The following is a 10,310-nucleotide window of genomic DNA, read 5'->3' on the forward strand; positions in this document are numbered from 1 at the left end:
ATCACATCGGGGCAGTCGAGCGTGAAAATAAAACTTAATTTACGAATTACGGTGCGAAGGTGTGTGTGGCGGTAGCTCACCATGAGAGACAGGGAGGAAAGAAGATTGGTGAATTCGAGAAGAGACGTTCTTCATGTTTACTTTCTACGAGAGACAATCAAAGGGAGGTCTCTTCCCGGGATGCTTTCACGATTGTCTTTCGCCGCTGTTCTCATGCTACCAGTGTTCATTGAGCCAATCGAGTTAACGCCGCGCAGTTTACACGCGCGTGCTCCTTAATTTCGACCGCGGCGAAAGTGTTTTAACCTCGATTGAAAGTGCATCGAGATGCACGCACTACCACCATCGGGAGATGGCGAGATGGCTTTCGAATTTTTTTTTATAGTCCGAGATGCGATTCGCGCGGGCTCGTTTCGCCCGCAGTAGACATTTACATTCATCCGCTGCGTATAGTGGTCACCCCGGCTGTCTCGTTAACCATGAGACCATACAGCCCTGCCCTCGACAACGGCCTGTCACCTGCGTTTTAGATGGCATCCTAAAATCGTCTCTAGAATGTGCAAGAATAAAGATATATATAAAGATATTAAATTTTATTCTTATGCATTTAAATTACCTTGCACTGAAAAACAAAATACAAAATTTTAATATATATTTATCTAAATAGTTGTAAGTAAATATTTACCAAATGTAAACATACATATGTTTATTTGATACAAAAACCATTAATTTGACTTAACTATAATTCGTTTTATTAAGTAAACGTTTACTTAGGACTATTAAAAAAGTATGTATTACGAATTAAAAATATGTATAATTTTGTTTTTCAATACAAACATTATTAATATTGTATATATTAACAAATTTAATATAACTGAAAAATCAAGCAGGAGCTGGTCCCATAAATTCGAAGCTGTATCGATTGTCAGAACTAGCGAGACAAGAATTTAAGGGCAGGATCGGTCGGTGAAATTATGAAGGGGACTGAATGGCGCCTCACGGTTGACTGTTCCATTTCACGATCAGACCAAATGACTGAAATTCATATACGAAAGTTGGCCGCACTTAAAAATACGGATGCAAGGCGGGTCGCCGATCACGGCGTGTTTTCACCGAGTATGGACACACCCGCGAAACGCGAGTGAAACGTCGTAATAATTACATATTACTCCCGGAGAAGTAACCGCGTCAGTCACTGCCAGAAATTTCGTGAACAGGTCGCCATGGAGAGGCTTTCGTTTTCGCTATACCACTGTCTCATTACGAAAGTTTTTACGCGATTTAACTTCCGGTTAAAAATCACTCTCATTCCTGATATGCGCTTTAATTTGCATACGCTTGTGACTCTAATTTTCCCCCATTCCAGCTGTATATGCAATTATTAAATTAACAATAAAACTAACATCTGTAATCGTTTCAAATAAAACCGAATGGAAAAAGATCTATATGTTGAAGAAATGACTAACCAGAGATGTCATTTTGATGAAAAAAAAAAAAGTAGTATTCCCGTTTGCTAACCAAGAAATATACTATCATATATGTTCGATCATGGCACGTAATAGTAATATGATACGAACAAATAAAATAATCAACAGCAGTAGTAAGTTAGAATTCCTTTCCTTATCTCCGTGTCTCCGCAATATCTTTCGTTACGCAAGATTCTCTCCACGACAATTTTTGCCGACGCTGTATTTTCTCCTTCTTGGTTCCATTTTGTGGTCGGGAGTGAAGAGACTCGAGAGAGAAGGACGAGATGTAATTCACGGTTGCTCGTCATGGATTGTATGACGGAAGAGGGATCGGCTTCAATTTATCTGCATAAATAACAGTATGATTTTGTCTAACGGCATACGCATCGATAGTATCGATATGCATTGATATCAGTGGCAATTTAATTTACACTCTATCACATTCCGTTATATTTCCGTTATACTTATACGAATGTAAATATATTAAACGTTAATTTAGATCTCATGTTTATATTAAATTTCAATAAACTGGCAATTTATACCTCTTAATTCCTGCGTAATAGTACACCGCTTAGTTACATAATGCAATTAAATTACTTTGTATAAGAGATCATCATTAATCTGTGCATTAAGAATCACACATGTAATTATACTTATTTAAGCATTTATTTGTTGATGCTGATTTCATTCTAATAAAGCGATTATGTTACTAGTGATTAATAAATTAATGTCTATATTGATTTCATTCCGCCGAACACAGTCAAGTCAAGTGTGGTATTTTTCCGTAATGTTTCCATTTATTTTTAAAGCTTGGCTTTCATTTACGATATCCCTACATCTTTTTCACTTATCGATATGCGCAATTAATGAATATAAAATGCAATTGCGTCACGAAGTTTGTCAATTCGTTGACATCACTGCCGATCCACGAGATTATTTCCGTTGATTACTATTGACGATAACTATAAAACGACGGCTGTCTGCAATATGCGCCACAAAATGTCGAAGCAAAGCAAACTCAGGATAAGCCTGATGTTTAAACAGAGTATCGGCTTCCCTTGGTTTATTCATGTACGCATTAACATACAGAACGAAGGGCTCTGTACAGACGGTACCATACCGGTATTATACATTCGCCAGCAGTCAGTGATAATCCAGAACGATACATCACGTCGCGGGCGTAAAACGCGAATTACTAACGAGATCCGGTTCGCTTTCACAAAGATGCGAAGTCCTCGCCTGTATTATTCCCGCTAAACATTCGCAAACGTGTTTGTAGATGGAATTGCTTTACCACGTGGACAAAAATGCTAAACTCAGATTCGATATATATTCGACATGCGAAACGTATAAAGAAGTTACACAATCCGTATTATACAACGTACATCTTTACCAATTTGGAGGTTGATTTTTCTTTAATGAAAACGTCGCAGAGGATTAGCATTCAATGCAACTTTCTAATTCTCAACATTGTACGTTTTTACAATAAAGTCTCAAAATTCTGCTAAGGAAAGTCCATGTAAAATCAAGCAAAGGATATGATATGATTTTATCATTTATTTACTCTCGTTAATTTCTCGCCAAAGAGAAGATCCTTCTTTTCCATTACAAATTATGTTAAAATCAAGCGTTGAGTGACTTTGACATTTCCGTCGAGGATAAATCAACTTCGAACTGATCAAACAATCCGTTATTTATAAAGAAAATGTGCAAAACGTGTACGAGATATTTTTTTCCTATTTAAATATGTATACCGTATTTAATTACACACATTTTCGTGTTCAGTTATATAAAAATTCCGACACACATATATACTTTTATCTAATATTTATAAATTATACACGCTACTTGGAAGGAGAGAAACTATACAACGTCATATGCGCATGTTAAATTAATATAACTACACTAAAGAGTGAGGTTTTGTGATCGCCAAGTATAGTTGCTCGTCATCCTGACGCCTTTGCGGAGAAATCAAGCGTTTATGCCATATTGCCTGCGTCCGGTCAACGGACGCTTATTAATCCAATGATCTGCTGCGTAATCCAGCATCGTTTATTAATCGCTATCGGCATCGTCGCAAGAGGACAGAGTATCGCACTCGCGGACTAATGAGCTTCGCTCGAAGACAAGAAAAACGGCCGTCTAATGAACATCCGAGCGATAATAAATCGCTCGCTAACGCACGCGCTAACGTCGCGAGAAAAGAAGTTCCGATGCAAATCGAGTAACACTCCTTTTTGTTTCTGTTTCCGCGCGTTCGATAGATCAGATTCTGTCAAGAGAGAATCCCGATTCAATAAATAAGAACGGAACGACACGTCGCGGTCTGTATAATCTTTGTCGCTCATGCGAATCGCTGTTTCACCAGCACGATCGGCGACAATCCGTTCTAACCGATTATTTCGCTAGCAATTGACTAAGAACGACCCCCTTATTCTTGAAAAGATTCTAAATTATATATCTGCTGCTAGTACCGGCCTCACTGACCCGTAACTGTAATATAATAATCTGTGACTACGGCGGAAAGTATAACCGCGAAATAAACCTTTAATACGCGAAGGTTTCGCCAAAAGTCGAAATGCTGAGATTTTGCCGTTGGGACTTACGTAATTATTAATGTAAATATGTAAGTACGTTATAAATGTCATACTGTTCTTTTTTTACGCTACTTCATGCAAAAAAGTTTCTTGTTTTTAACTTTCTTCGCAAATTTCTTATATAAGTGTATTAAGATCGAAATGCATTAAAAAGTTCTTATCCGTGTAAAACTCATTAAGAAAAAAACATTTATTATTTTATTATTAATTTATGCTTAATAAGTATAAGAATAAATCAAAGTGATATTATAATTACAATACATTTCTTATTTGCTAGTAATTAAAAAACAATTTTTTTTGCGTGTGCTGCGACTAAAAAGTTCAATGTATATTTAGCGCAAGATATATTTAATAGAAATACCCTCAACAAAAATCATGCTTTTACATCAATACATTGTACTGTCGGGCGAAAAAAACGCACGTACGCAGGAAGAAGAACTTTATCCTCGCCGATGTTTATCCCGTCTAGTCCGCCTGCGATAATTACATACATTACGTTACAAAAAAAAAAAAGGTGCACAGTCGAGTAACGCGAATTCACTACACGAAACGTCGTGTTTCTGAACATTATTGAGTTTATATACCATATTTATATACCATACACGGTCACGTTTCCTGGAATGAGGCTTAGAATATGGGCTCTATATCCCACGAGAAATTTATTCGTATCACGAACCTCCAGCACGGAGGTTGGTCCGCTCTTGACGGCAGTAGAAAAGTCGGGATGTTTACTGGAACTGGACATGTACTAGATACCACTCTGAGAGCGCCGGCCTGCCTATTCGCCATGAAAAGGCGATTGCGAGATATTCGCGGGGTATCCCGCGGGCATTCGCGCTCTTTGAGAGCGTGAGGCTTACATAAATGTTCTCGCGATGCCACCAACAGGCGCGCGAGATCGACGATTATCTATGTCGCGGTAATAAAAAGGTAAGCGTTTTCAATTACGTTTCTCTACGTGACCATTCGCGGTTCCATAATCCCGATTCCGAGATGATAGACGCTGGTACACGCCCGTATTTGATATATTCGAAGCGGTCGTCGACGATTTATTTCAGACCTACGCATATTCGTCTCACGCGGCCACCTTGAAAGGCCAATCCCCTTAGATCGCGTGATTTTTTTTTTTCGAAAAGACGACTCCTCGTGTATGGTAGAATAGAATATATTATATCAATAGTGCATATTTTATTTAACTCTTACAGTCACATCTACTCTCATGTCATATGTATTAAATTAAAGATTAAGAATTTATAGGAGAGGTTATGAAAAGTACGAGAAAGTCATGTCTAAAATTTGATTAAAAGTCTGTTAAATGTTTCAAATTCGTAAATAAAATTAATTTAATTCGTAATATCTCAATTTTATACTGAAAATGATTTTGTTAAAGTATCTAAAAATTTAGTTAGATATAAGTTGGAAAATAATTTTATTGGACTGTCAAAATAATTATGAAATTGCATAATTAGGAAACTCAACAAAAAACCAGTGTAATGAGCAATGCGTTTTGACAGCAAAAAATTTTGACATTCTATCAATTTGAACGTCCTATATAAATATTTTGATAGTCCAACAAAATTATTTTCAGATCTCTATCTAAACTTTTAGATATTTCAGCAAAATCATTCTTTCCGTGTAGAGATCGAAGTGCTGCTTTAAAAAAAGTAAAATCTATGTTCGTAATAAAGCATAAATTATGCTTTATTAAAGAAATTAAAGTATTATTAAAGTATTATATTAAAGAAATTTGTGAATAAATAAAGAATTTCTTGTATTCATTGCTTGCTCGAATCAATTTTATCCTAGAAAGAGAGTAACAATCATGTTATGAACTGAGTATTACATGAAGAAAACCCAGAAAACTAATTACCTGCAGCTTTTGCAATGAAACCTTCAGAGATTATTAAGACCGAAAATTAGAAGTGACAAAGAAGCTACTGCGTAAGTTAACTAGGTAAACTATTGTATAAATTTATGACAAAATTCTGATATGCGCTATGAATTGTAACAAGAACAGGCGGAAGTTGTATATTATTAACGACGATATTGCTCGAAGAAAAAATAATGACCCACAAATTTAATGACTGTACTGAAAGTTTATTTACGAGTCCATTTACCAAGTCCAATCAAGAAATTTCGTCGCTTTCTCGCGCACGCAAAATGCATGTTCATTTCGAAAAAAAATCACGGTGCACTCACGATGTCTCTCATCATCCCTCGTTCCTTTATAAAGAAACAATTATTGTATTCAATCCTGATTCGCAGAAAAAGAATTTTGTCATGGATCGTTAAGTGTCTGGAGTAATTGTAAAGATAATTGTAAGGATAATTCACCAGAGTATACAGGCCAAAGTAATTTCCAAATTCATTAACAATTTTATGGACGTATTTATTATTTTGCTTGAATATTAACCTTCAAATTATTTTAATTAATAAGTTTAATAAATTTTAATTTATTAAAAATTACTTATTATAATACACGGTTAAATATTCATTTATCAAATTATTATATTCACATACTTAAATAATTTAAAATTTATGTTTAAATATTAATTTTAGTGTATTTATAACGTAGATTATAAAGTCGTTTTTATCACATATTAATTATTATATAAATTATTACATATATAGTATTGATAAGTTAAATTTTTAATTAATGTATTAATAATTTATCGTAAAAAAATATAATTTTTGACAATACAAGCTAAACAACATATTTAATCATTATTGCAAAAGATTTAATTTATGTAAATTGTATTGATATAAATAGATTTAAATATTTAATTATGTATAGAAAATAAAATCTTATTATTAATATATAATTTTAGAGCTAAAAAGAATTCTATATAACAAATAGGAAAACAAGTGAATGGATTTCTCGGCGAGAGGAATGTTTTGTAAAATGAGCAGTAGATTTAATGATTAGCTTACACGTGAATGATATAGTAGGAATGAACATAAAAAACTCATGAAATCAACGAAACCAGCATGTAACCATCACACCTATCCACACCTTCAACCACTATGCTGATTTTTTTATTTGCAAAAGAAATCTTATTATATCTCAGAAGTTTAGAAAATAATTACTAATAAACGTTCTAACTAATATAACAATAGCGTTACTTAAGTAGATTATAAAATAAATACAGTTCAGATAATTAAACGTTCCAATAATAAATGTTCTCATAATCGAACCTTAATCAGGGTAATTAGAAATAATAGCTCTTACACCTGTCAGATTCATTATTTGCAAGTAATAACTCTGTATACACTTTTGACAAGGAAGTTCATCGAATATTTGATAATCATTTTAAAACTAAGTACGAAATAACGCGTACCTTCATCATTTCGCGAATCATCTCTCATGCATTGAATTTCGATCTCTAAGATTTCACAATCAGAACAGCTGCATAAAGTGTTGTTACTGTCGACCGAAATAAATTATGACAACTGCGACAAGTAACAATTTACTTCAGCCTAACACTGCCATTATGGTGGAACATTTGCAATGATGATAAGACAGTTAACGATTAAAAAAACTAGTTCAAAAAATTCTGTAAGTTTCTTTTATAATAGTCTAGTGTAATACTTTATAAATAACACTTAAGATAAGTGTACGGTAAATTTTATTCATAAATTTTATTCACTTTGAATACTAAATAAACTCTCTAATTTGTGTACAATTTTTACTCAATAATATTTCGATTATTATAATAAATTTTTTATAAGAAATTCATTTAACTCGGTATTTGCTCAAAAATTTCTTTAATTAGTATTTGAGGGTCCAGTGTACCTCAATGTATATCATTTTTCGTTTTCGAGATATATTAGTTTGAAAATATTTTTTCTATATAATATATGCATTTTGGAAAAGAGTCATTTCCAAATAATATATCTCGAAAATGAAAAATAATATTAAAACAAGTTAAAACGCATTTTAAAGCTAAAAATTGCTACTTTCTCATGATATAAACGAAATTTAGAAATAAAATTTGCTTCTACAATATTATAAAAATCGTCATGTTTTGTATCTCTAACGCTATTTTTCTTAAAAATAAAAACCAATAATTAAATTTAAGTAATGAATTTGTGTTCAGCAGGCAAAAATACATTGGGAATAAAATTATTCACATTCGCGAAAAAAAAAGATCAAATTTTATTGCCCAGTATAATTGGCGTCCCCCCCCCTCCGAAAAAAACAGGATTGGGAAAGTTACTTTATAAATTATTTATAAGATACTTTTTAGGTTATCTTATATGTATTTGTTATAAAAATTGAGTACAAAAAATAATACAAAATTGAAGCAAACGATAAAATATAGTAATATAAAAGATAAAACACCCAAACTTATTGCACTCAATTTCTATAATAAAAAGTAATTTATCAGTAACTTGTAAAGTAACTTTCCCAACTCTGGAAAAAAATATTCGAGGATAACGAACCTGCAGCGAAGTGCCTACATTCTACGATCGCGAGAAGCAGCAATCTGTGCCGGTTTAAAGTCGCGCGATAGCGAAAATTTAAAGAGTAAAACTTACCCCCAATGGCGGTTTAATCCATCCGGTATCATATCCAGAATGTCATGTGGCACAATCAAGAGAAAGATATGAAAAAAAATACAAAACTCTTCACCACCAAGCGCGATGCGGAGCGGAACTCGCGGTCTATCCGGGACCGCGTTCGCGATCCGTGTCACCGCGTATTCGCACAATTACCGTTCCCGTTGATGTCACTCCCGTTCGCGCTCGAGTACGAATGATCGCCGAAACGCGACGCCGGTCATCGCATCGAGTTGAAGATTAAACTGAGTATTTTCCGTTATTTCTCCGATTTTTTTTTTTTTTTTTTTTTTCTTACGAAAACGCACATTGTCCGGAAGAACGAATAGTAGGATTGCGGCGGGCTAAATCGAGAGGAGAGGAAACAAACGGAGCCAACGGGCACGATGAACCGAGCGGGCCGAACGTCGGCGACCAAGTGAGAGGCTAGCGGCACCGCCGCGCAAGTCGCATGACGTCACAGGGTCTCCTCTCTTTTTTGCCATTCCACGGCGAGCACCGCGCGCGAGAAAGGTGCCTGTACCACCTCGCGGACCCCTTCTCTTCATTCGCGATGCCCTTCTTCTTAGTGAGGTGCACTACCGAGCGCGGAGGAACGTACTCCTCGATGATAGCCCACGCACTTATCGTTTCCGCCGACCAAATTCTTAGCATTCACACACAGTTGCACAGTTCACGATAAACCGTTTCCGGTGTACTGAAAAAAAGAGTCTGGTAATAACTATCAAATATTGAGCAAAATAATTTCAGTAAAATGTTCAGTTAATATAACCGAAAATAATTTTATTTTTTTATAATAAATTTTTTTATAAACATTTAGTAATTGTTACTAAACGTTTAGTTATGTTATTATATTTGATGATACCTACTAAATATTTAGAAAGTAGAATTATTTTTGGTTATATTAATCGAACACTTGAAATTATTTCACTTATGGTAGCTTACATTTATTTTATTACATATGGTAGCTATTACTAGAATTATTTTCTCAGCGGGTTTCGATCTAACGATCTGCGATTCAGGACTCAAAGTCCAATTCTTAGTTCTTACCGAAAAAAAGATTATTAATGTTTTATTCACAGCCTTGAATAGATAATAGAACGATGACATACTTTGATGCTTATCGTTATTACTAGACAAAGATGTTCATCATTGTAATATGTATATCTGATTCAAGATTCCAATCTCACCTAAAATTGAAATTTATTGTCTTTTACGTCATGTGTCATATGCCAGTAAATTTTAAATAATCTAAGTATAATAATAAATAAATGAATACATAAAGTTTTCGGCTACAGAGAGAAAATTTAAGAGTGATTCTAAATGATGAAATAAGACGGAAATCAAGAACAACAAAATTGCAAATATGGCTTCGTTTCTTAATCATAAATATATAAATATTCGTGTAACAAAAAAATGGCTAAAGCTCGTAAAGATTTAGACACTAATAATAATTAAATGATAAGCTTTCCGAAATTTTATTATTCTTGATTTTATAATTCTGAATGTTTAAATATTTGCAAAGTTTAACGCGCAAGAATGTTGAAATATTTATAATTAAAAAACAGAGTTTAACCTCAATTTTGTTGTTTTTGATTTCTATTTTATATTTAATTATTTAGAATAACTCCTTAAATTTTCTCTTATTGTCAAATACTCTGCAAATACGAATATATATATATAT

The 10,310-nt window shown here is 33.8% G+C and overlaps 1 protein-coding gene across 1 annotated transcript in view; it reads right to left on the bottom strand.

The window, feature by feature from the left end:
* The window catches only part of LOC108755443, a 74,297-nt gene extending 65,266 nt beyond the window's left edge, over positions 1-9,031 (bottom strand). Inside the window, exon 1 of the mRNA XM_018498445.1 lies at positions 8,606-9,031. The gene's annotated coding sequence lies outside the window, so the exon portion shown is untranslated. The remainder of the gene's footprint in view (positions 1-8,605) is intronic.
* Positions 9,032-10,310: the final 1,279 nt, after the last annotated feature.

This window comes from Trachymyrmex septentrionalis, unplaced genomic scaffold, assembly GCF_001594115.1.
Source record: "Trachymyrmex septentrionalis isolate Tsep2-gDNA-1 unplaced genomic scaffold, Tsep1.0 scaffold87, whole genome shotgun sequence".
Taxonomy (NCBI): Eukaryota; Metazoa; Arthropoda; class Insecta; order Hymenoptera; family Formicidae; genus Trachymyrmex; species Trachymyrmex septentrionalis.